Source organism: Rattus norvegicus, chromosome 8, assembly GCF_021556685.1.
Source record: "Rattus norvegicus strain SHRSP/BbbUtx chromosome 8, alternate assembly SHRSP_T2T, whole genome shotgun sequence".
Classification (NCBI taxonomy): domain Eukaryota; kingdom Metazoa; phylum Chordata; class Mammalia; order Rodentia; family Muridae; genus Rattus; species Rattus norvegicus.
The window spans coordinates 75,502,468-75,527,525 of NC_141541.1; the positions used below are offsets into that span (position 1 = coordinate 75,502,468).

General features: G+C 46.4%; 1 long non-coding RNA gene across 2 annotated transcripts; it reads right to left on the minus strand.

The window, feature by feature from the left end:
- Positions 1–532: 532 nt before the first annotated feature.
- LOC148004219 (uncharacterized) lies at positions 533–9,384 on the minus strand. Of its 2 annotated transcripts, none has more exons than XR_015627806.1 (3): positions 9,134–9,384; positions 3,903–4,131; positions 533–2,675 (listed from the first exon to the last, which is right to left on the minus strand). It is a non-coding gene; the product is annotated as an uncharacterized LOC148004219 (long non-coding RNA). The 2 variants fall into 2 exon arrangements; XR_015627807.1 differs by having other exon boundaries at positions 533–802; positions 9,134–9,361.
- Between the last annotated feature and the right edge of the window lie 15,674 nt (positions 9,385–25,058).

Genomic DNA, 25,058 nt, shown 5'->3' on the forward strand with positions numbered 1-25,058 from the left:
ATGATGGATGGATGGATGGATAGATAGAATGATGGATGGATAGATAGATGGATGGATGGATAGATAGATAGAATGATGGATGGATGGATAGATAGATAGATAGATAGATAGATAGATAGATAGATAGAATGATGGATGGATAGATAGATGGATGGATAGATAGATGGATGGATGGATAGATGGGTGGATGGATAGATAGATAGAATGATGGATAGATAGATAGATAGATAGATAGAATGATGGATGGATGGATAGATGAATAGATGGATGGATAGATGAATAGTAGATGATGAATAGATGGATGGATGGATAGATGAATAGATGGATAGATGGTAGATAGGTAGATAGAATGATAGACAGACAGGCAGACAGATAGATAGGAAGCAATACAACATTTAAATGAAGAACCTGTTATAGTCTAGGGGTCTGGATGGGGTTTGTTTTCTCTGCCAGTTAAAGAATTAAGCAGCAGGAAACACCTGAAGTGCATGGAATCGCAGCGGAGAGATCTCAAGCACAGCAGACAGGATCAGCAGTTGAAGGAAGGCATTTATTGGATGTGGGGAAACAATGCACACGTAACAGACACACAGAAAAAAAGACCCTCTGCAAAGTTGAGGGGGCACTCGGGAAGTCTGGTCTCTTCCTCAGGGCTGGGGTTCTATTGCCCCTAGAGAGTTTTTCATCCACTACATTAGGGCTGGTCAGTTTGAAGACAGGATGATTGAATTGGCCCACAACTGTTTCGAGACAGGTCTTGATCCAGTCTTGAATCTGCTGGGTCAGTCTATCTTTAGTGGGCCTGCTGGTGGAAGACAAAAGCTGCCAGAAGGAAGCTGGCCATCTTGGAAATTCACTACCTTTATTACCTAACCATGGTCCCTCCCCCTCTCTGTCTGCCTAACAGGGAGACTTGTCTATTTCCTAGTGACTCAAATCTACTATATATCAGGAATTGTATTATGCATTGATAATATAAAGTTGAATATTACGTGATTTCTATTAATTCATTGAATTTTAAATGCTTTGGACACTCTCATGGCCTATGTATGTTAAATATTTCATTACATATTATGAATTAGCAAAATAACAGAATCCAGGTGTCGTGGTGCACGGCATTAATCCTAGCACACAAGAAGGTAGAGGCAGGTGGATCACTGTAAGTCTGAAGCCAGCCTGGTCTACATTGTGAGTTCCAGTGCCAGTCCAGGAAAAATAAAAGTAATAATAACAGACACTTCACTTCCATCCACCTCAGGAATCCAGATTAACACAAAATATCATACGCAAATGTCCCCACTCACCCCATTCTAGAACTACCCATAACCAAGGGTCACTGAGCATGCACACTGTGGCCCCTCTCCTCCTGCCCAGTTAGCAGGTCGTGGAGATGGCTGTCCTACAGACAAGAGGGCTTGATGCTGTTCACAGTTCACCTCTCAGGGCATTGGAAGGTTATTTGGTGTGGTTCAACGGGGAAAGGAGTGTAGAGTCAGTCAGGCCTGGGTTTGTGTCTCAGCCCTGTCAGCTCCCAGTTTTATCAGCTGTGTTACTGTTAGGACAATTACTGTCAGGCTCTCCGCCCACACACTGAGGGTGCTAGTCGACTCATTGGCTGGATTTTGAGATCCAGCTCTGGTCCTCAGGTTTGCATGGCACACACTAACCACTGAGCTTCTCCCCAGCCCTGCTCCTAGTCTCAATGATTGTTTGTACTTGGGGCACCTCTGTACTCCAGAAGAGGGGAGGAGAGAAGCCAAGTGTGGAGGCTAGCCCCATGATGACTAATTTACCGTCTATAAGGCCTGCTGGGTGGGGTTGGCTGTGTAGCCTGGCACCTACAGTCCTCAGTACCACCCTGGCCTCCAGCCTGGGTCTGTGAAGGGCTCCCTGCAGCTCTGCTGATGACCGCGATGCCACAGCCCAGCCAGGCTCCATCAACAGAGGTGATGCATTGCTGCTTCTATGAATGCATCCCAAAAGCTGCCAGGAAGGGATTGGCCTCCTTTTAAGGAAACACAACTTGCCAGAGACTAAGATTTGTCTTCACTGATTCCAAAGCTCTGTTTTAAAGAAAGAGTCGTTGTGTATAAAGACAGGAAATACTAAGATTCAAAAATACTTCATTTTACTAACTCCCCCTCAGGGAAACTGCTTGGTTAACACTCCTTACAAAGCTTGCAGGAGCTCAGAGACCTCCTTGTCTGCCCGACGCGACCTTCCCAAGGATACAGGAAATCCTTGTGGGTTGAGGTCCTATGGGAGGTGGGCTACATCTTCCCAGGCCAGAGCTGCCAAAAGATCCTCTGAACTTGGAGGGTTGGGGGCACCTCATCATCTGGCTTCTCCACCCACACAGAAATACCACAAGTTTTGCAATCCAAGCTACACTCCCAATTTCCCTTTCTTCTTGTTCTAGAGAACATGCCTGGGTCTCTGGACTGGACCTATTATTTCACCAGCCTTCCTGGGGCAGCTCGTAAGGGCCAATGACAGTAAGAACACTAGAAATCTGTGGAAAGTTCTGGGACCATTTGCAGTGAAGCTGCTCCTCTCCAAAGGTGGGTCAGAGGGTGAAAGGGAAGGGCAACCTCTGTTTGTCCACACCCACTGCTTGGTTCCTGGAGTGCGCATGCCCCAAAGGCTTCCGTGCTGAACCAGGTGCAGGGTATTGTCTGTAATAAAGAATCCAAGTGTTGCCCCCTAGAGCTTTGTGAATAAGGTGTCCTCTCCAGCCTGCTTCCCTGAGACTGCTAGGTTGGTGCAGGGTGGGTTAAGTCAAAGGCCAATGAAGGTAGTTCGTCACTCTCTCAACAAAGGCAGAGACGTTTGCTAAGGGTGTGTCTGTGCCCTGACCCTGCTACAATAGACACATGGTCCTTTAGGAAAGCCCCAGGACTAGGTGGGCCCTGGAAGCTCTTAGGTCCATGAGCAAGGACTGACTGTGTAGTGTACAGTCACTACAGCAGAGACAGACCCATCTTCTCCCCCTATTGTGACAACCTATGCGGCTTGCCTTCCAGTTCCTCTGGGAAGACATCCTTACTGTCTCCAGCCTGGGTGGAACTACTCTGGAACTTATAAATCATTAATAGCCCAGATCCTGTGGTTAGGAGGAATCTGTTGGGCTTTTTTCCTCCTTTTTCTCTTCCATGTGTGTCTGCGTGCAGCCTCTATAGAGCCAGAGATCAACCTGGGGTCGTTCCTCAAGAGCCATCCATCTTGGTTTTTTGAGACAGCGTCTTTCACTGGCCTGAGGCTCCCGACTTAGTTAGGCTAGTTGGCCAGCAAGCTCAGGGATCCTCCTGTCTCTGCCCACCCCCCAGCCCCCAGCCCCCAGCCCCCAGCCCCCAGCCCCCAGCCCCCAGCCCCCAGCCCCCAGCCCCCAGCCCCCAGCCCCCAGCCAGGATTACAAGTGTGTGTGTTCTACCATGCCTGGCTTTTACATGGACTCAGGGATCAAACTCAAGCTTGCTTATCGAATGCTTCACCAATAAGCCACACCTCATCCCGCATCTCATTCACTGCGTAGAGCTGTGGGGAAGACATGATTTAATATAATCCACAGCACTAAGGGCCATGTCTACCACAGACAAGCCCTCAGCAAAGGCTGCCCTGAGACACGCCTCACTTCAGCTATAAAGCATAAGCTGTTATTTTATTAAAACTCTTTATACAATATGTTTTGATCATATTATTTCTCTTCCTCTAGTCTCTCCCAGGTCACCTCCACCTCCACCTCCACTCGACTAAATGTTCTTTCTCAAAAAAGGAAAAAAAAAAACAGGAAGAACAATAACAAAACAAAACATAAAATCAAAACAAACTAAAAAATAAAGAAAATCAGACCCCAAAAAAGCTAACACAAAACAAAACATACAGGCAAAAAAAGATGGGCTCACTTTATGTCGGTCTACTACTCTTGGGCATGGGGCCTGTGCTTGAGTGCGGTTGATAGGCTCAATGGCGCTCCTCCAGAGAAGACTGATGTGCTTCTTCCCTTCAGGTGTCAACTGCAAACAGCTTCTTGGTTAGGGGCAAAGACACTCGGGTCGTGAGACCATCTCCATCTCCACCGGATGTCTAAGTGTCCTCATGCTTCCCTCCTCTGCTCAGAACCACAATTTTTTCCTTTCTCCAATCAGATAAGTTTTGATTATAAAAAGCAGAGAGAGAGAGAGAGAGAGAGAGAGAGAGAGAGAGAGAGAAAGAATGAATATGAAATTGTAGGGTAAAGAAGATCTGAGAGGAATTAAGGGAGAGGGAAAGAGACAACCAAAATATCTTATCTGAAAAATTTAAGCCATTTTAAATATCTGGTAAATGTTAAGAAATATTTCCCAGCCTGGGCAGGAACTATATCATGATAGAGAAGTTTATACCTTCTAGGGTTTTTTGTTTGTTGTTTTGAAGACAGGTCTTCTGTGTGTAGTCCTGATTGGCCTAGAACTTTCTCTGTAGACCAGGCTGGCCTCAAACTCAGAGATCCACCTGCCTCTGCTTTCCGAGTGCTGGGATTAAAGTCATGCCCTTCCTCCCAAGGCTCCTTCAAGGGTTTCTTTATTACAGTGGGTTGAACCTGACAAAAACCTAATGAATATCCAGACAATCTCAGAGACAGAGAGAGATTTGCTATGGTTGAGAGAAAAAACAAACAGAAACACACACACACACACACCTCTTCAGCCCCCAAACAACAACAAGAACAACAGCAGCAACAATGTCCAAGAACTTAGAAACAGGTCAAAAGACAGTACAAGATGTGTTTTCAAAGTCACACGGGGCTTTGCTGAATAGAACCTCTCAGAAGGTAGAGGGGTGTGTGTGTGTGTGTGTGTGTGTGTGTGTGTGTGTGTGTGTGTGTGTGTGTGAGAGAGAGAGAGAGAGAGAGAGAGAGAGAGAGAGAGAGAGAGAGATGTGAGAGAGGGAAGGGTTTTCACATGCTGTATAGTTCATGCGGAGGTCAGAGGATATTTGGCATCATAGATCCTAATCTAGGTGGGACGTCTCCATTGTGTAAGCCTGGCTCACTGGCCAGCAAACATCTGGAGATCCTCCTGTCTCTGCCTCCCCTCTCTGAATAGAGGAGTGTTGGGATTGCAGACACTTGTGAGACTATGTCCTGCTTTCCTGTGGGTTTGGGTTCTGAACTCTGGTTGACAGGCACTTTGTCCCATTGAGCGTCTCCATAGCACCTCAAGAAGGGTCCCTAATCCTGTACAGGAAACACCTACACATCACTCTTTACTTTTCTCTCCCCACTCCCCTCCACAGTGGGAAGTTACATGTTTTTTTTTTTTTTCTTTTCTTTTTTCCGGAGCTGGGGACCAAACCCAGGGCCTTGCGCTTGCTAGGCAAGTGCTCTACCGCTGAGCTAAATCCCCAACCCCGGGAAGTTACATGTTAATTTGCAGGGTTTTAGCCAAATTAAAGGACTATCCTAAAGATTATGGTTAATGACCCTAAAGGACCGTCACCACAATTAGAACCAACCTCCCAACCTTATCTTTTTTTTTTTTTTTAAATGCAGTTTCTCAAATGGGCTTGGAATCGGCATTAGGTCTTCTGAATGGTTCCTTCATTAATTAGTTAAATGTATTTATTCTATGTTTGTCTGACAGTACTGATTTTTTGTTTGTTTGTTTGGTTGGTTGGTTGATTGGTTTGGGGGTTTTGTTTTCAAGACTGGATTTCTCTGTGTAGCCTTGGCTATCCTGGAACTCAATCTGTACACCAAGCTGGCCTCAAATTGACTCTGCCTCCTGAGTGCTGGGATTAAAGGAATTTGTACCACCACTGCCTAGCTGACAGTTCGGTTTTTAACTTTCATAAATTGTATGTTGACACTCTGAAGATGTGTACTCTAGACAGATGCTAGCCTGAAGTCGGTATTTCTCCCAACAGAACTTGGTCTCAGCTTTCCATGGGAGACACTGGAGAAGGAGAAGAAATACCAGTAGGATGGGTGTTGGGAAGGAGGGGCTCCAGCAGTCTGCTGGAGCCATCTGTGTGCACTAGGGCAGGGGTCCTGTTTAGTGCTTACTTAAAGAAACAGAAACCCGACAAGTACTGTCTGATGCAGTGTGCTTCCTTCCTGTTCTAACATTTTCTCTGGTAAGCTGAGAGCAGTTCTGATCCCACTGTATCCTCAGATCTTCCCAAGGACCCCAGCATTATCTTTCTCATCTCTCCTTGCACAGAAGCAAATGCCTGGGACAGCCCTACTGAACAGTGCCCTCTAGTGAGCCTTTGAGTCACCACCTTGCCTCTGTGGAGGGAATGGCTGGATGACCACAGAGAGAAGAGTCCATGTTCCTCCTCAGAGAGCTGCCAAACTCCTACTGTGTGCAGGTTTTGCCAGCCACTGCAAGGTATGGCTAGCAACATGAGAAGAGGGGCCAGAGGGATCTCTATCTTGCTTTTATCATCAGATCTCACAACATAATTTTACTAGATTGTAGTGGGAATTTGGGGTTCTTTTAACAACATAGAAACATTACAAGAATGTGCTTTCATTTTAATCTCAGGTGTAGGGATGTGGGGCTGCTTTGGACTGTCCACAGCAGCTGACTATGATTTGCCTCGGGCACTAGGAGAGGTGCAATTTTGCCAGCTGCAAATAGTTTCTACGATTGCTTGACATTTGGAATTCTGGGAACTTTTCAGAGGATACATAAATGCTAGGGCCCTGAGAGGTGGGGCTGGTGGTAGTTCAGGGGAGTCTGTTGTGCCTTGCTAGTAGTCGTGCTCAAAGAAAAAACAAAAGGAAAGAAGTTAGATTAGGGCTCTCTCCCTTTCCTCTATCCTTTCTCTCCTGCCTAGTGATGGGGGTAAAACTGGGGGGGGGGGGCTGGGGGTGAGAAAAGAAGAACCCACAAAGTAGCAAAAGGTGGATATACTCGTCTGTGTTTTTCTACTAAATGTATAAAGAAACAAAAGCCATGGTTGGGCTCTAGTGACGTCAGTGTGGGCACTGTTGAGTGTTTCCTCAGAGCATGCTCACGGGTATGAACCAGTTTCCATTAGGCTTGGCTTAGCAGCTGTAGAGAAAGTACAGAGTACACAAATTCAGTCAGCTTGACTGTGAACAATCCCTTTGTCTTTCTGTGCCTTACTCTTCTGTGGCATAAGACAGCTCCATGCTATTGTCCTGAGGGTTAAGATAATTAAGCCTTCGAAAGCCCTTTAAATTGTACCTTTTGCATAATAAGCATTGAGTTGGGATTTGTTTAGGCAAAGTTTGTTAAAAGGTGAAGTTGTATCCAATTAATAATCTGACTACCAAATGAAGGAGTCAAGTTAATTAATAATCTGATAATCAATAATCCAGCTACCAAATGAAGTAGGTTTCCCTAATCTGTCATTTTACTGATATGTACTTAACTGAGGTTGGAAAATACTAAATAGAACATTCCAGAGCTAACTCATTCGCAGTTTGAAGCAATCTTGTTCCACCTGGGATGTGATGTATCCTTCTGTCTAATGTATCCATGATGTGCAGGCCACCTGCCCATTAGTCATTTAACAGGGAAGGCCTGGTAGGAAGTATTAATGTACACACTGATATCCATTACCTGGTCTTAGTATTAACACCACCTCATAAGGGATGGAAGGGCTTTCAAGGACCCCAAGATCCCACAGCTCCAGGGCGCTGTGGTAGGTCAAGCTTAGAATTTAGAGAACACCTGGGTGTTTAATGTCATGCAGGGCGTGGGAACCCAAGGGAAAAGGCAGGTGAGCAACTTTGTGGGCTGGAGGGACAATGCCCCAGGGCTGGCCAGAACCCAGGACTCAGCAGTAAGGAACCTTTTGTACTGGCATTCAAAGGCAGAGTAAGGGGTGGGAGGAAGTGGGAGGGTGAAGGTGGTTTTTATAGCAGTTAATCAATGAATTAGCCAGCCCACAACCCTCAGGCTTGAGACATCTGGCAATGAACAGTGATGGAGAAGGTATGTTGTAGTAAATATTAATTGGGGGTTTCTATCCCACCTTAGATTATTTAGTTCCCTAATAAAAGACACAAAACCTTTATATTTATAATAAGCTTTAAAGTACCAGAGCTGGACAGATATCAACCCTCTATGTTATTTTGTCTACTCCCTTGTCAATAACCACAAGGTATCACTTGCCATGTTCTAACCTGGGCCATACCTACTCCAACTGGTTGGCCCTCATGGCCTTGAGCTCACAATCTATCTACCCGCCTACTTCTCTTCTGCCAGGCTACATGCTGTAGGCATCTTTATTAACCAATAACAAGTCAGTTGGGGGTCAAGGTTCATACAACAAAAACTGGTAAATGTGAGGATCTGCTCATCTTGGAACAACTAGATCTTGGGGTACAGAATTTAGCATTTGAATATAAGCAGCATCAGACCAACCCACCACACTGGTGGAAGGTGCAGCCTCCTTATGCAAATGGTCTAGGGGGCTCCCCCAGTAGAAACAGTGGCCCTGGGGAAAGGGGGAGAAGGAGCTTTCGAGGGATGATGGAACAGAGCAGGTGGGGCTTTGCTTGGAAAAGGGGGCTAGTGACAGGACAAATGTGAGAACACATCTAGAAGCAGAGAGGGTGTGTGTTCGAGCCTGTCCTTACAGTAAAATAGAGCTGAGATAATGCATGGGGGTGTAGGGAGGGATATGTACAGGCAGTAAGGGTTGATGTGGTCAGAGTCTCCTCCTCTGCCTTTGTGTGAGCCACTCCCATTGCCACCCTTCCTGTGAGCTCCAGGTGGTACAGGGTGGGATGACAAACCTTGAGGTACACGTCTTATCTTGCCCTGAACTGGCACCAATAGCCAACATCAACCTCTGAGCTATGTCTCTCAGTAGTGCTCCCAACAGCTTTGGTAAAGCCACCATGACTGGATCTCCAGGAGAATCCTTTATGCAACCTTGAGGGTAGGGTTTGTAGTTGTGCCTCCTTGTGAGGTAAGAAGAGTCCATTAAAAAATCAAAATAAAAAACACAAAAAGCCAAACAAACAAACAACCCAACCCACAAACATTGAGGATGTGAAATGCATTCTTAGATTACAGCTCCTCTCCCAGACATCCCCCTGAAGGGTTCTAGTATGGTTTCTTTCCCAGTTATCCCACTGCCCTCCCAGCGTCCCCAGAGCTAAGCCCCTTACCTGATCATCAGTTGTGATGGAAAGAGGAATGGGTTCTAGTCACAGCTGTGTCTCAGTGAGTTCGCCATTCTATAGAAAACCAATGACACTTGCCAGCGGCTCTTTAGCCACATGGACACCACGGCAGATGGAGGCAGTCCCGTGATCTTAAGGACTTTTTGAAATGGCATAGATGGTCCTGAGAAAGTCTGACATCTAACCACCCATGTCGGTGCTCTAGCCGTGTGCGCGGGAACCTGTGGAGGGTACAGGTTTCTAGTCTGAAGGAAATAAATATTGTATCTTTTAACTTGCAGAGCTATTTGAGGACAAGCCAGGCCTTCGGGCCCCTTCACACTCCCCCCCCCCCTCTCTCTCTCTCACACACACACACACACACACACACAAATTTAGGCAGAGCAGAACCTTTATTCACATGGTGTTTGACAGTTGATAAAGGGCTTGTCACTTTCTCTCAGGATCACCATGGCTATTTTAGTGGCCTTGGCTTGACTGTTCCCTACACTTGGAAACCACCAATCCTTTTCTTTTCTCCCCTCCTTAAGCAGAGGAATCATGATGGCGTGTGGCTGTGAGGGCAGAAGATTAGGTGGGTGAGTAGACACGCAATCCTGGGGGATTCAGCCATTGTCCACAACTCAGTCATCCTGGGAGAGTGAGGACAGCCAAGCTAGACCCAGGGTTATTTTTAATCCCCAAAGATGCAGCATTTTTGAACCAACAGCCCCAGGCCAGGAGGCCCTGCCAAGGCAGTATGACCTGGAGCAGGTGTCACGCTGCCCCTCCTCAGAAACCAGCTGAGTGATGGGTGTATTTTTACACACGCTGACATGGGGTTCTGTGAGGACGGTGTGGGAAGCCTCATGCTCCATGCCCTTTAGCCTGGACCTAACCTGAGCTGTAGCCTGGCTGTCCTGGGACCAGAAGAGCTGACTTTGCAAGGGCCCCACCCATTTGATACTGTTTCTGCCCCACTCTCTCCATTTACCTCCCCAGTCTCCTCTCCAGCCCGGCAAACACTCACCTCTCCTCCTCCTTCTTCTCCCCTCTTGTTACCTCCCTGTTTGGCAGATGACACTAATAATCTGTATTCATGGTAGAAACATTGTAGCCATGTGCGCAGTAACCTGTGGAGGGTACAGGCTGTGGAGGTGGCTTAGTTGATGGAGCGTTTGCTATGCAAACTGAAGGACCTGAGTCCAATCCTGAACCTACATAGAAGGCCAGGAGTGTAAGAAGCTGTAATCCCAGTCCTGGGGAGGCAGAGACAGGAGCATCACTGACTTTGGTGGCCGAACAGCCTTAGTGAATTGGTGAGCTCTAGGCTCAGTGAGAGACCCAGCCTCAAATAAAAAACAAACAAGGGATAATGAAAGCATTAAGTGTCACCTTCTGGCCTCCAAGAATGAGTATACATGTGGGGGTGGGGTGGGGGTGGGGGTGAAAATTTGAGATAAGCAATAAAGGGGGGGGGAATCCTATGATCCTTTGATGAAATTCTATCTGAAATTTTCTCTGCATATTTACATAGAGAGCATGAATAACTTTCAGATTATGGCATTTTGGTGCAAAGCCTGATGAATAGGGGCAGTGACTCACCAAATGAGTTGATTCTAAAGTCTGTAAAGAGGTTGCTAGGCAACGACAGGGCACACAGCACAGTGCCTGTTTTCCCTGCCTGCAGCAGAGGCTGTGACAGACTTCACCCTCACCTGTGCAAGCAGACTCATCTGGCTGGGTCAGAGGTCCCTGGTTAGGAGTCCCCTCTGTTGTAACTGGTTAGGAAAAAGGGCTGAAGGAGGCAGGGTAAGAAGCTTGACCATAAACCTTACTCTATCTCTCCATGGCTGGGGGAAGCTCGGCAAGTGGGTCAGCTTCTGTGCGTCATGTGAACATGGGTGAAAGGGTGCAGGTATGGTGAGAACTCAGTGAGGACAGAGGGAGAACACTAGGAAGGGCGGCTAGGAAGATACTGGTGTTCGGTGAGCACATGATTTCTGCTAGGATTATTTCTGCTTGGAGAGAAACTTCCATATTTCCAGCACTTGCCTTCCTTCCTGTATTACCTGGGCAGGAGACTTATCCTTTTTCTTCATTTATTTAGATGCTTGGGCCTGGTAGGGGATGAGAAGAGCAATAATTCCAGGTCCTTGGATCTCAAATTTTCTAGATTCAATATCGTGCATGGTGGAGTCACTGCAGGATTAGAAACACGTTGAAAAGCCGCATTGCTAAGTCGCATTGCTTTAGTGGGAGCTCTCATGTGCTACAACAGTCGAAGATGGAATTCAAGCACTGGGGGCTCCTTGTGTTGTTTATACTCCTGTACTGATATTTGAAAAGTCCCTGTGTGGGGAGGGAAGGTGGCTCGGTGGTTAAAAGTGTTAGCTGTGCACGCCTGATGACCTGAGTTCAATATTCAGAATCCACATTAAAAACTGGGATATCAGTCAGGTAGGGGGTGGTGGTGCAGGCCTTTGATCCCAGCACTTGGGTGGCAGAGGCAGGCAGATCTCTGTGAGGCCGAGGCCAGCCTGGTCTACAGAACTAGTTCCAGGATGGCCAGGGCTACACAAAGAAGTTCTGCCTCCCCCAAACAAACAAATCAGAATACTGTGGTGCACGTCTATAATTCTCTCACTCCTACAGCATGGTGAGAGAGACAGGAGAGGCATCTGGAGGCTGACAGGCTAGATGGTCTGGAATACTCAGCAAAGCAACATACACAAGAGACCCTGCTTCAGCAGGAGGGAAATGACTCCCAAAGGTGTCTTCTGACCTCCACACACAATCATCACTGTGCCTGTACTCACACCTACACACCCACACTCACACATATACATATACACACACTCAAATTAAAATATAAACAAACAAAAACTTCTAGCCAGGTGCATGCCTTTAGTCCCAGCACTCAGGCAGAATCAGGCAGATGACTGTGAGTTTGAGGCCAGCCTGGTTAACATAGTGAGCTACGGGACAGCCAGGACTACATGGAGAGACCCTGTCTCAAACAAACAAAACAAAAAGTTGATACACATGTGCATGTGTGTGTCAGGGGTGGGAGGGAAGAAATCCACCTTACTCTGTTTTGATTATACACCTTTGGGGGGGGTTAGAATATATTCTACACAATGCCCATGGTGTTTTTTTTTTTAATTAAGGAAGACAAACAATTAAAAATATTTCTCTGATTGGTCTCTCTTCATACCCACTGCACTGATGGTGGGCAGAATTCCCAACAGGCAGGTGACAAGGACAAAGAGCAGACACATACTCACAGGCACCTGGTGCCAGCCTGCCGGCTCCCTTTGCCCTGACGCTCGGTCACACTTGTCCTATCTTTGCCAACGCCTGGAATGTTCTGCGCTCCATTTAGACTCCCTTCTTCTGGCAACAGATGAGGTAGGGGTTAGACACATCCACCAAATGAACTTCTTCTCCAAGGTCAGAGGTTCCTGGTGTCTGTCCCCTTTCTCTCCCAGACCAGCCACCTGGCTGCTTACACTTCGTTATCTATGATCCTGGGGATATCTCAAGCCTTTTGGCAGCAATTCTGTCACAGTGTGAATAAGAAGTGCCATCCCCATCACTCAGGGCTCCTGTGTTAAAGGCTTGGTCCCCTGTGGTGCTATTGACAAATGGTGACAAGGATGGACTCCATCAATTAATCAGTCTATTGGTGAGTTCTTGGCCGAGCAGTCTCAGGTGGTAGTGGGGCTGGAGGTGGCTGATTAGAAAACAGGTGACTAGGGATGGGTACCTCTTGCCCCCAGACCTTTCTCTCTGTTACCAAGTTACCATGAGGTGAGGTGAGCAGCCGTGCCCCATCCCGCCCTTACGCCAGGGTGTTTTGCTTTACCACAGGCCCATAAACAATGGAGCCAGCAAGCCACAGACTGAAAACCACGAATCAAGATAGGTCTTTACTTCTTTAAGTTGTTTATCCTTGGGTGTTTTGTCACGGGGATGGAAAGTGACAGCATGGGTGTAAGCATGGGTGTAAGCATGGGTATAAGCATGGGTGTAAGCATGGGTGTAAGCATGGGTGACACATCAGCCTCTACACATGGTCACGTGCACTTGGCTGCTTGTGTGTGATGCAGATCTTTGGTTTTGTTGATATCACAGCTAGCATCATAAATAACAGATCAAACTATCGAGTGATTATTTGGTGCTGAATGCTGTCCACTCACAAGGCACCATCTTATTTCATCTTTGTGGCCTCATTAGATGTAAGCACTGTTTGTCCCTTTTTACAGGCATGAGATTGAAGCTCACAGAGTCTGAATGCTATTCACAGGCTCTGGTGTAGAGGAATTTACATTACGGACAATCTAGTTCCAAAACTTGAGCAATGAAATGTATCCTAGAGATTGTTTTCTTCTCCCCGGGGAATGAGAGAAGAGTGTGAAAGTCCGGCTTCACTAACTGCAGTTTTGTCATTTTGAGTATGATGTATCCTAACAGAATGTGTTAACCATGGTTTCCTATATAAGGGCTCTCTATACGTGTGTGTGTGTGTGTGTGTGTGTGTGTGTGTGTGTGTGTGTGTGTGTGTGTTGGAGGTATTGAGAGGGAGACGGTTCAGTCAGGAAAGTGCTGGCCATGCAATCATGAGGACCTGGGTTCAGATCCTTAAGTTCCCACAGGAGCAGCCAGTGTGGCAGTGAGTGTCCGTAATCCCCATGCCCGGAAAGCAGAGGCAAGCTCTCTAGAACTCACTGGCTGGCCAGCCCAGCCAAACTGGTGACCTCTGTACTGAGTGATGCGCCCTATCTCAAATATAAGGAAGAGAGAGTAACAGAGGAGACACCTGACATCGGACTCTGGCTTCTACATACATGTGCACTCATGTATACACATATGATATATATACACACACACAAGAAGTAATTGGGAGCAGAGCCTTGTGGGGTGGGGTGAGACAAGAACATACATGATTTCACCCAGCTATGACTCTCTTCAGCCTATTCCCTGAGCGGCCTACTTCCCCTCTCAGAGCCTGCTCCCGCCCCTGCAGAACTCGAATGACGAAGCTTAGGTCACAGTCAGCATGCTGCATGAGATCAACAGAAAAGATGTCTGAGCGAGTGACTCACCAAGTGAGCATAAGAATACGGGTGACTCTTCCTCACACTATGCCACATGCGGTGGTTCACACAGGTTGTCATCTTGACAGGATCTAGACTCACCCAGGAGACAAACCCCTGCACATCTGTGTGAGGGAGCTTCTAGACTGAGTTGACTGAGGATGGGAGAACCCACCAATGCGGGCAGCCCCCTCTCCCGGGCTGGAGAAAGCAAGCTGAATGCTCCTTGTTTTTCTGCTCCCCATGGACACAATGTAACATCTACCTCACATTCCTGTCGCCATTTTCCGTCATAGTGGACTTTACCTTTGTACTGTGAGCCCACATAAACTCCTGGGCTATATACTATTTGGTTTTTGTACCCACTGAGTCTAATTAGTGATGCCCATAGGTAGATATGACGCTCAGCCGCTGGGGCCTGGGCATTACCAATGGCTGCCTCCTCAAAGAAAAATAATTCCTCTTCATCTGCCAGCATCCATCAGTTGCCAACAGCTCCTCATCTAAGTTCACCTAAGTTAGGGCCTAGGTTGCCCTCCCCATGTATTCTGGAATTCCTAACTGGCTTGATCTCGGTCAGGGCATGTGATGGAAAACACAGCTGTTTTGGGTTCGTGTGTACAACAGCTAAGCCACGTCTAAAAGACTATGTCACAGGGTTTCTCCCCATCGCTGGTCTTCCATTCTTTCATTGCACCTTCTGTGATTTTCCCCGAACCGTACGGCACTGAGGCGGGAGAGGTGGATATGGATATTCCATCCATGGCAGGGTGCTAGAAGTCTCTTAGCCTCAGCACTGGGAGTAGCTTTGAATCTCTGCACGGACACCGCCTGCGGCAGTAGGAAGCGTCACAAATCTATTTTGTCACAGTGAGGAAGAAAGTAACTGACCCAGGGTGCTGCTGGGCTCATGCACAAAGATGCAGAGGCAGACCAGGGGTGAACCATGGACACCCAGAAACTTCTCACTGTGTACTGGCTGGTTTTCTGTGTCAAGTCGACTCAAACTGGAGTTACCACAGAGAAAGGAGCCTCCCTTGAGGAAATGCCTCCATGAGATCCGGCTGTAAGGCGTTTTCTCAACTAGTGATCAAGTGGAGCCATCCCTGGGCTGATAGTCTTGATGTCTAAAAGAGAGTAAAGCTGAGCAAGCCAGGGGAAGCAAGCCAGTAAGCAGCATCCTCCATGGCGTCTGCATCCACTCCTGCCTCCAGGCTCCTGCCCTGCCCGAGTCCCTGTCCAGACTTCCTTTGGTGATGAACAGCAATGTGGACGTGTAAGCTGAATAAACCCTTGACCCCCCCCCCCCCACACCCCGCACTTGTTTCTTGGTCATGATGTTTTGTGCAGGATACAAACTCTGACTGAGACACTGGATACCAACTGGTTGCAAGTTGGGAGCTTTAGGGAAGTTTGAACCCTGGGTTCCTCAGCTTCTCCAGCCATTGAAAACGGTGCATGCCTGTTCCCTATGCCTCTCTCTTGCTCAAGCCTTCTCCTCCCTCTTCAATCCAAGTAGGGTTTATAACCAGGGGCCCTGGGGCTGTAGGTTGTCTTACAGGGGCTTCTGGACTGAGGAAGCCCATCTTAGCTGTAAATCTCCTGTCTTTAGGAAATAAAAACTAAGCAAGGCAAGGCAGTACTAGTAGACACCAATGAATAAAATCAATCAATCTCTCTCTCTCTCTCTCTCTCTCTCTCTCTCTCACACACACACACACACACACACACGCACACACACACACACACATAGCCTCCAAACCGCCTGTTCAGCAGCCTCTATGTCTATGTTCAAGTTTTTCTCTAATGATAATAGATGGGAAGGGAAGGGTGACAGGTTTGGAGACAGTTCTCCGTGTCCTTCCCCTGAGGCCATCTGGTGACCACCAAACTCTGGGCAAGCATCTGGAGTTTGGGTGGTTTGAATGAAAATGGCCCCCATAGCCTCCATAGGGGGCAGTGTCATTAGGAATTGTGACTTTGCTGGAGGAAGTGTGCCACTGGGGGTGTGGGGGCTGGGAGCTGGAGGTTTCACACGTTCTCACTCTCTCCCCCTCCCCACAGATGTAGAACTCGAAATTCCTTCTCTAGCACCATGTCTGCCTGCCTGCTGCCATGGTTCCTGCCATGTTGATAATGAACTACCTCTGACCCGGTAAGCCAGCCCAGATGAAATGTTTCCCTTTGTAAGAGTTGCCATGGCCTTGGTGTCTCTTCGCAGCAATGGAACACTGAGACAAGTCTAAAGCAGGGACCGAATCACAGAGAGGAAGGTGACCCACAGCACATTCCAAGTCCCCAGCCTTTCAAAACCTTGAAAAGCTGTGCTGGGAGGCAGAAGTGTTTGCTTGGCAACACCATGACATTTGAATTTAAAGGCAGGCACTGCGAAACCTCATCTAAAGAACAATTTCAATTTAAATCATTGAGATGGAATTCTTTTTAACCAGAAAAGATTAGAATAATTATATCATGGTTCTGGTTATTTTTTTTAAATTATTTTATTTTATATATATGTGGGTATTTTGTCTACTTGTATATCTGTGCATCCTGTTCATGTCTGGTACCCTAAAAGGCTAAGAGAGGGGGTTGGATTCCCCTGGGACTGGAGTTACAGATAGTTATGAGTTGCCATGTGGGTGCTAGAAACTGAACCTTGATCCTCCGGAAGGGCAGCCAGTGAATTTAACCACTGAGCCACATCTCCAGACCTCTGAGTTAGTGTTCTGTTAACTTGACACGAGCTGAAGTACTATGACTAGAAACCATTTTGAACAAGGTCTCTCTCAGATCAGCCTGTGGGAGCATTTCCTTGATGAACAATTGATGTGGAAGGTCCAACATACTGTGGGCAGTGCCACAGCCCCTGGAAAGGTGGTCCAGGGTTGTATAAGAAGACAAGACAAGCAAACTAATAAGCAGCATTCCTCCATGGTCTCTGCTTCAGTTCCTGCTACCAAGTACCTGCCTGACTTCCCTTCACGGTGGACAGTGACTTGGATCTGTAAGCCAACTAAAACCTTCTTCCTCCAAGTTATTTTCGGTCTTGGTATTTCATCACAACAAAGGTTACAAAGTATACAGCGTTTACAAAGGGAGTCTGCAGCAGGGAAAGCCTTCCTTGCCACTTGAGTGGTGTGACTAGCCAACACAACCCTTCATCTTTGGGACATAGAAGAGCTGTGGTCCCCAAATACAACGGGGCACAACAACGGCCTTTTGAATAAAGATTCTAAGAATCCCTTGGCTTCTGCAATTTTTAGAGTCTCTCTAGAATAAAGCTCGACCCACACAGGGGCCAGTGGGTATTTGAGGACTGAGGGTGGCTGAGATTAGATGTAACATTGTGACACAGGTAAACATCACTCCGAAGCCACCCACACTGCCCAGGTGGCAGAGTTTGTGCTGAGGAACAGCAGCTGTGGCATCAGATGCGCCAGAACCTAGGTTTAGCTGCACTGCGTCAGCTGTTACTTTTTTCTGAGGAGACAATTCTTCATTTCTAACACAGAAACCATTACAGTGCATCATGGGAATATGTCAAAGTTAAAGGACAAGCAGCAAAGGTGGAGCAATTAAAACTGTTGAATACTCTCTGCTCCCAACACATAACCATGCTATGGGATGAGGAAAGAAACATTTAAATTACAGAGTCACATTTTAAAAAAGGAGTTATTATTTGTGTAGATAAGTCTGGGACATACTCTGTACAGCCTCGCAGAGGGCCCCAAAGGGAGGGAGCTCTATCTGCCTCTCTGGGTGGTTGACTGTCTCATCTCTTAAGCCCCTCCCCAAGCCCTGTTCCTTGAACCACTTCCTAAAATAAGCAAGCCACAGACACCCTTATCTCAGACAAGCCTTTTTGGAAGGAGTCTAGTCTCAGGCCACTGGAAGGGAGGGGAGTGAAACAAAGAAGAGAGATGATATACAGAAAAGAAAATGAGGCGGAAATGAACCAGCTGAGTTGTTTTTTTTAATTCATAAGCTGATGGGGATATTAAAAATAACAAGCTTTGTCATCTCTGTATTCCACAATCTGTGGTCTGGTCTTTAACGATATATAGAAGTTTGTTTGTTCAGCACTCAGCCTTCCCTTGTGTTTTCTCCCCTCAAGGAATAATGGCAGGACACGAATCTTGCCACATTACCTTTGAGTGACCTGGACAGGCCCTTTTGCTAGTTTCTTCCCTCTCATTGTTTCGATTCAACAGTTTAGGACAGGTCAGGTTAGGTAGCGCCTCCTATCTGCCTGCAATTACTCCTTTGAGAAGACAATGGGAACAAATGGTGGCCCTTTATAATGCGTTATTGACACTTACTGAGTTGCTTTTGTATTTTTTTCCACTCCATTTGAGACCTATCCTCTTCATCCTGCAAAGAGCTTTAAAGAGATTTTTATTCAATTTTATGTCTGTGCATCTGAGTGCACATCAGGCAGCTCACAACTGCCTGTAACTCCAGTTCCAGGGGAACCTGGTGCCCTCTTCTGGCCTTCTCAGGTACTGCATACATGTGGTGCACATACACACAGGTGCAAGCACGCGGACACCAAAGTAAATAAACAGATTGTTTAAGAAAAAAAATCCAAAGTACAGTTTCTATTGACTGCTTGTCAACTTTAAATTTTTTTATTTTAGGAGTTGGGGTTGTAGCTCAGTTGGTAGATAAATAGATCTTTTTAAAAAAATTTCCATTGAATGCTTATCAACTTCAAAATATTTTGTGTGGGAGCTGGGGTTGTAGCTCAGTTGGTAAAGTGCTTGCCTACCATTCAGAAAGTCCTGGCTTAGAGCTGCAGCACAGCGTTCATCTACAGTGAAGGTGTACACCTGTAATCCCCTCAACTCTGGAGGCGGTGGTGGGAGAAACCAGAAATTCAAGGTCATTCTTGGCTACATATTAGAGGCCAGCTAGGGATACCTTAAACCCTCTATCAACATTAAAAGAGAATTTAATTGTGCAAATTTACACAGTAAATTTAATAATTTGATTCATGAATATAATATGTGCTAATAAGATTAGAGGAGTTGTTTTTTTTCTCCTTAAGCATAAAAATGTTGATTAACATAACTATCTTTACTTATGTGACACAATGTGATTTTAAACACAGTATACAAAGGAGAATGATGAAATCAAAGCAATGTCCTATGTCCTTGTATTTGAAGCTTCTGAAATCCTCTAGCTATTCATAAGATATATAACAGCCCATTGTAAAGCACAGACTCCCTTTGTTCTGTGGGTGCCCTACCTTATTATGTCCGTCTCTCCGTGCAGGTGCCTATTGTCTGACCTCCCACTCTATCTCCCCAGCCTGCTCGGCAGCGAGCAGCCATCATTATACAGTCCAATCAACTTTTGGTTTTAACATCCTGATCAACTTTTGTTTTTAATATCCACATATGAAAGAAACCATAAAATAATTTTTCCTTCCTCCTGTACTTGAGTTATTTTACTTAACACGTCTTCTGGTTCCATCAATTTTGCTGAAAGTTGCTGAATATTGTGGGTTTTTTTCAAATTTTCATGCATATATATGTATATTTATATCTGCAGTGTGTATGTGTGTGTGTGTGTGTGTACACTCATTCTTCTGTATGTGTATGTAAACATGTATGCTTGTGTGTGTGGACATGTGTGCTTGTATGTGTGTGTTTGTACACATGTGCTTGTGTGTGTATGTACACTCGTGCTTCTGTATGTGTATGTACACTTGTGCTTCTGTATGTGTATGTAGACATGTGTGCCTGTGTGTGTGTGTACGCCTGTGTGTGTGTATACACTCGTGCTTCTATATGTGTATGTAGACATGTGTGCCTGTGTGTGTGTATGTGTGTGTGTGCCTTTGTGTGTGTGTCTGTATGTGTATGTGTGTGTGTGCCTTTGTGTGTGTGCCTTTGTGTGTGTGTCTGTGTGTGTATGTGTGTGTGTGCCTTTGTGTGTGTGTCTATGTGTGTATGTGTGTGTGTGCCTTTGTGTGTGTGTCTGTGTGTGTGCGCCTGTGTGTATATGTGTGTGTGTGTGTGTGTGTGTGTGTGTGTGTGTGTGTGTGTAGGACCGTGGTTGATGTCAGAAATCATCCTTGATCATTCTTACACTTTATTCTTAGAGGTAGAGTCAGTAGAATCCAGGGCTTGCTGATTCAGTTGCTCTGGGGTATCTCATCTCTGCTCTCTGAGGCTCAGATGACGAGTGGGCTGCCGTGTCCACCTGACATCAACATGGGTTTCTGCAGATCAGAGCTTTGGTCCTCAGACTTAGGTTACACGTGCTAACCACTGATCCTCTCCCCAAGATTACCATTCATTTATGGCTGAGTAGTATCTACTGTACCCCTCACTCTCTATTCTTCACTTATCTGTTGATGGACGTCTACGCTAATTCCACAGCCTAGCAAATGTGAATATAGGACACACATCGCTGTCGCTCCATTGTAAGCTGAAAGATCTAAGTTGAGCCAATGTAAGTTAGAGACCATCTGGTCTTAATAAATTCAAATTGTAGATGTTATTCGATGCATAACTTGCCAATTAAAAGAGATTTTCTTTCAAGGATTAAGTTTAAAGTTCATAAACCGCAATGGCATGCCAAGACAGATGAGTCTGTGGCTGCAATTTCAGGTCCCCCTCCCTTTCGTTAGAATCTTGCTATGCCATCATGAACTTGAACTTACGGTCTTCCTGCCTCACCCTCCCAAGGGCTGGATCTTCACGTATCTGCCGTTATGCCCATCCAGAAATTAATTTTTAAACAGTCTGCATAGTTGGGTAATACAGTGAACAGATAAATCCTCTGGCCTAGGTTGGTCTCCCCTGACTCCACTGATCACAAGCACATTCTTCCATTTCTCCCCCTCTATAAGCGCATTCTTTATGCAGAACTCAGAACTCAGCAGTGCCAGAAGCTAAGTTTCTAGCTGGGTTTTCGCTGCCTCGTGCAAGACCTGGTTGGTTGTAGAGCAAGTCCCACCATCATCTTCCTCTTGGACAGAAACAAAGACTGAAATAATCAGAGAACATCACTTTTCAAAATGGTGCCATGGATAAGCTGCTGTGTTAGAATTGCCTCTCAAAAATGAGGACGTGGAGGCTAGAGAGGTAACTCAGCAGTTAAGAGCAGAGATCCAGGTTTCAGTTCCCAGCATTCATAGTGGCTCACAGCTTGTCTGCAACTCCAGTTCTAGGGTCTAGAGCCCTCTTCTGGCCTCCAAGAGCACCCACACATATGTAATGCACAGGAACACAGTCAGGCACGCACACACACATACACCTAAACGATACACAAACAAATACTCATTTTTTGAAAAAAAAAAAAAAAACCAAAAAACAAAAACCAGAGGGCATGACCACAAACAGATTTTTAATTCCAGGACAACTATTTTGCATTAGCTGCACTTTTCAATAACAATACAGTATTTGAGAACTATGTAAAAGCCTCCAAGGAACTTAGTCAATGTTTTTTAGGTTACTAAATTGATCACTTGACAGAATTTGTTTGAAAAAAAGCCAAGAAATCATTAGTAGAATTTTATTAGCAGCAATCGACTTTTCCATCTGTATTATTTAAAGTTTATGTGTTCCAATTGGTCTCCAAAGGGTTATGTGTGTGTGTGTGTGTGTGTGTGTGTGTGTGTGTGTGTGTGTGTGATTTTCTCATTTGGTAAAAGAAGGATGTAAAGCTTATTTATTTATATTGACCTTTCCTTGGACATGCATAAGAGAAGGTTATGAGGCCTCTTTTTCTGACCTTAGTGCCTAAGCAGGTCCATGTGTGCAGAGGGAGGCATGTACCCTTAGCTCTGCTATATAGTCTGTGCCTCTTTGGACAGCTGTGTTCTCTGTGTCTAGGCATCTAAGCCTCCTGGGCAAGCGAGTTCCACCCATGATGGCTCACATGAGCCTGCTCAGCAGGGTGGTTGTCAGAGATGTCGCCCTCACTGAACTGTTGACAGCTGGTTGGATCTTTCTGAGGGTGTTGGGCAGCTCCCTGGCATGGTTCTTGGCAGGAGTTGGTTCTGTCATCAGATGAAAGGCCACCTGTGTACAGTATCTTTCCCCCATTCATCTCTGTGCTGCTGCTTGGGGTCTGAGAGAAGTTCTATTGTCCCCTTTAGACAAGCACGGAAACACTACAGTCAGTCTTAGATTAATGGCAGGAAAAGAGATCTGTCCTTGGGGCTTTTGTGCCGTGAAGAGTGTGGAAGATTTATGAGCGACGATGCATGGTTCTCAGGGCTTCCCAACCCCTTCCATACCCCCTCACAGCGAACCTGCTTCACTTTCCCGACCCTCCTTGTTCCTAGATCCCTGCACAACCTACGCCTGTGTTTCCCAGCCAGCACCAACACAGCACAGAACGGCTGTCCACCCCATGCACATGTCTCGGGTGTCCATGAGGGGCTCAGTTCTGTGCTTGGATCTGGGGATAACTCGAGGACTGAGGTACACTGTAGAAAGATACATCCCCGTGGAGAATGAGGCTGTAGTCAAAAGCTTGGGATGAATAATGGTCTGCTAGGCGTTCCCTCTAGAAGCAGCAGAAAGGACTGGATCTGGTAAAGACTTCAGAACACCAAGCCCAGCAGAGCAGGGAACCGCTACCAAAGCCACAGGTCTGAAACATGCGTTAGATATCACAGGGTGCATGTGATCTCCATCCTCACACAGGAGCCCTTAGGCTAAGAAGAGGACTCCCAGCTTGTAAGACAGCTTTTGGCAAAAGCTCCACCAGGGCCTCCAGGGGCAACCTCCCCAAGCCCAGGTCCCTGCCAAGGACCCTGAACTGTACATGAAGTGACCAGTGACAAGCAAAATGAGAGTGTCTAAGGTCATCTCCAGTGAGTTCTTTTTCTTCAGCGCCTCTATATATTCTATTCTATTTTAGTCTAACTTGGGGGACAGAGTCTTACTTTGTAGCTTACACTCCTGCTACAGACTTCTTATTCCTGGGATTATAGGTAGGTATGATGCGCGCGTGCGTGTGCGTGTGCGTGTGCGTGTGCGTGTGTGTGTGTGTGTGTGTGTGTGTGTGTGCGTGCGTGCGTGTGATTTTTCTTGTTAGGCAGAGTTCCAAGTAGCCCAGACTGACCTTCTTTTCACTATGTACTAGGAGATGAATCTGAATGCCCTGAATGCCTCATCCTTTTGCGTCTTCCTCCCAAGAACTGGTATTACAGGTGTGTCCTACAGTTCCCAGTTTAGTCAGTGCTGGGGAAGGAAACCAGGCTCCATGCTTGGTCGACAAGCATTCTATAAACTGAGTGACACCCCATCCCTCTGCGTACTTTTCAAACACTACTTTGTATGTTGGATGCTAATCACTTCCGGCCTTTGGTGTCGAGAACACATCCTCTTATGTCCTGGGTGTAGGATCTCTCCTTTACGGTGATTCTAACCATTATTATTCTCTGCCATTTTTTTCTGATAAAAGATTTACTTGAGGACTAGGGAGACAGTTCAGCAGTTAAGTGTACCTACTGCTCTTGCAGAGGACTGGAGTTGGGTTCCCATTTCTGAATCACCTATAACTCCAGATCCAGGAGACCGACATCTTTTTCTGCAGACACTGCAGACAGATATATATGCACGTGCGCGCGAGTGCGCGCGCGCACACACACCCACACACACACACCCACACACACACACACACACACACACACACACACACACACACACACACACAAATAAGAATAAAAAGGTATGCCTGTGGCTGTCCAAGTGCCTCAGCTTCCCCCACTTCTCCCTCTCCCATCATGCCACCTCTCACTAAAGTTCCTGCAGACACGATTGCAGTGGACAGTCCACCTCAGCTTGTTTGTTCTGGGGGTAGAAGGTGAGACTGGTCCAGTTGGGTTTTGAGGCTGATTCTGAGGAAATCAGGTTGGCACCCTGGATAACTGGCCTGCTGAGCAGACTTGTGTGAGTCATTGTGGTTAGAGTTCATTTGTTTTAGTTCTGAAATCATATCGAAAACATCCCCTCCCTAACAATCCCCCAAATCCTGGAAGCCCACAGTCAGCCCTCGGATGCTCCCAAACCCACATCTGAGGAATGTTTGGTGAAGTTGTGCTTTCAAAGGTGCTGGTGTTTCCTTACCCTCCCCTCAAACTCTTCCCAAGTTCTAAGACTGTTCTTTCCTCTTCCCACATGGCGAACACATAGTCTTCCTCAATACCAGCTAACTCCCTGAAAGGTCATCTGGGGATCAGCACTGGGAAAGACTTTAAACTAATTTTTTTTAAAGATTTATTTATTTAATGTATGTGAGTACACTGTCACTGTCTTCAGACACACCAGAAGAGGGCATCAGATCCCATTACAGATGGTTGTGAGCCACCATGTGGTTGCTGGGATTTGAACTCAGGACCTCTGGAAGAGCAGTCAGTGCTCTTAACCACTGAGCCATCTCTCCAGCCCAGGGTGAGGGTCTTAAGCCCATGCCCACGGTGACACTTCTACCCCAACAAGGCCATACCTTCAAATAGTGCCACTCCCTGGGCCAAGCATTCAAACCATGACACATAGGCCACTCAGGTAGAGTTGTGGAGTGTGCGCTGTTGTCCGAATATCTCCTGAGAAGTCTCAGTGCTTAGTCTGCTCTGAATACAGTGCAATGGCCTGGCTTAAACTCACAATCTTTCCCCACTTACGACTTTGAGAATTTAGTTTTACTGCCAATAAACTAGGTTCTTGGAAGGTAAGGCCTTACCTTTGTAATATGGTATGTACTTAACTTTTAAAACATTTTATATTCATTTCAGAGTCTGTAGCTTTTATGACCCAGTACATGGCAGATGTAGTCATTCTCTGGGTGGTGATGGCGAGGGCATTGGCCAA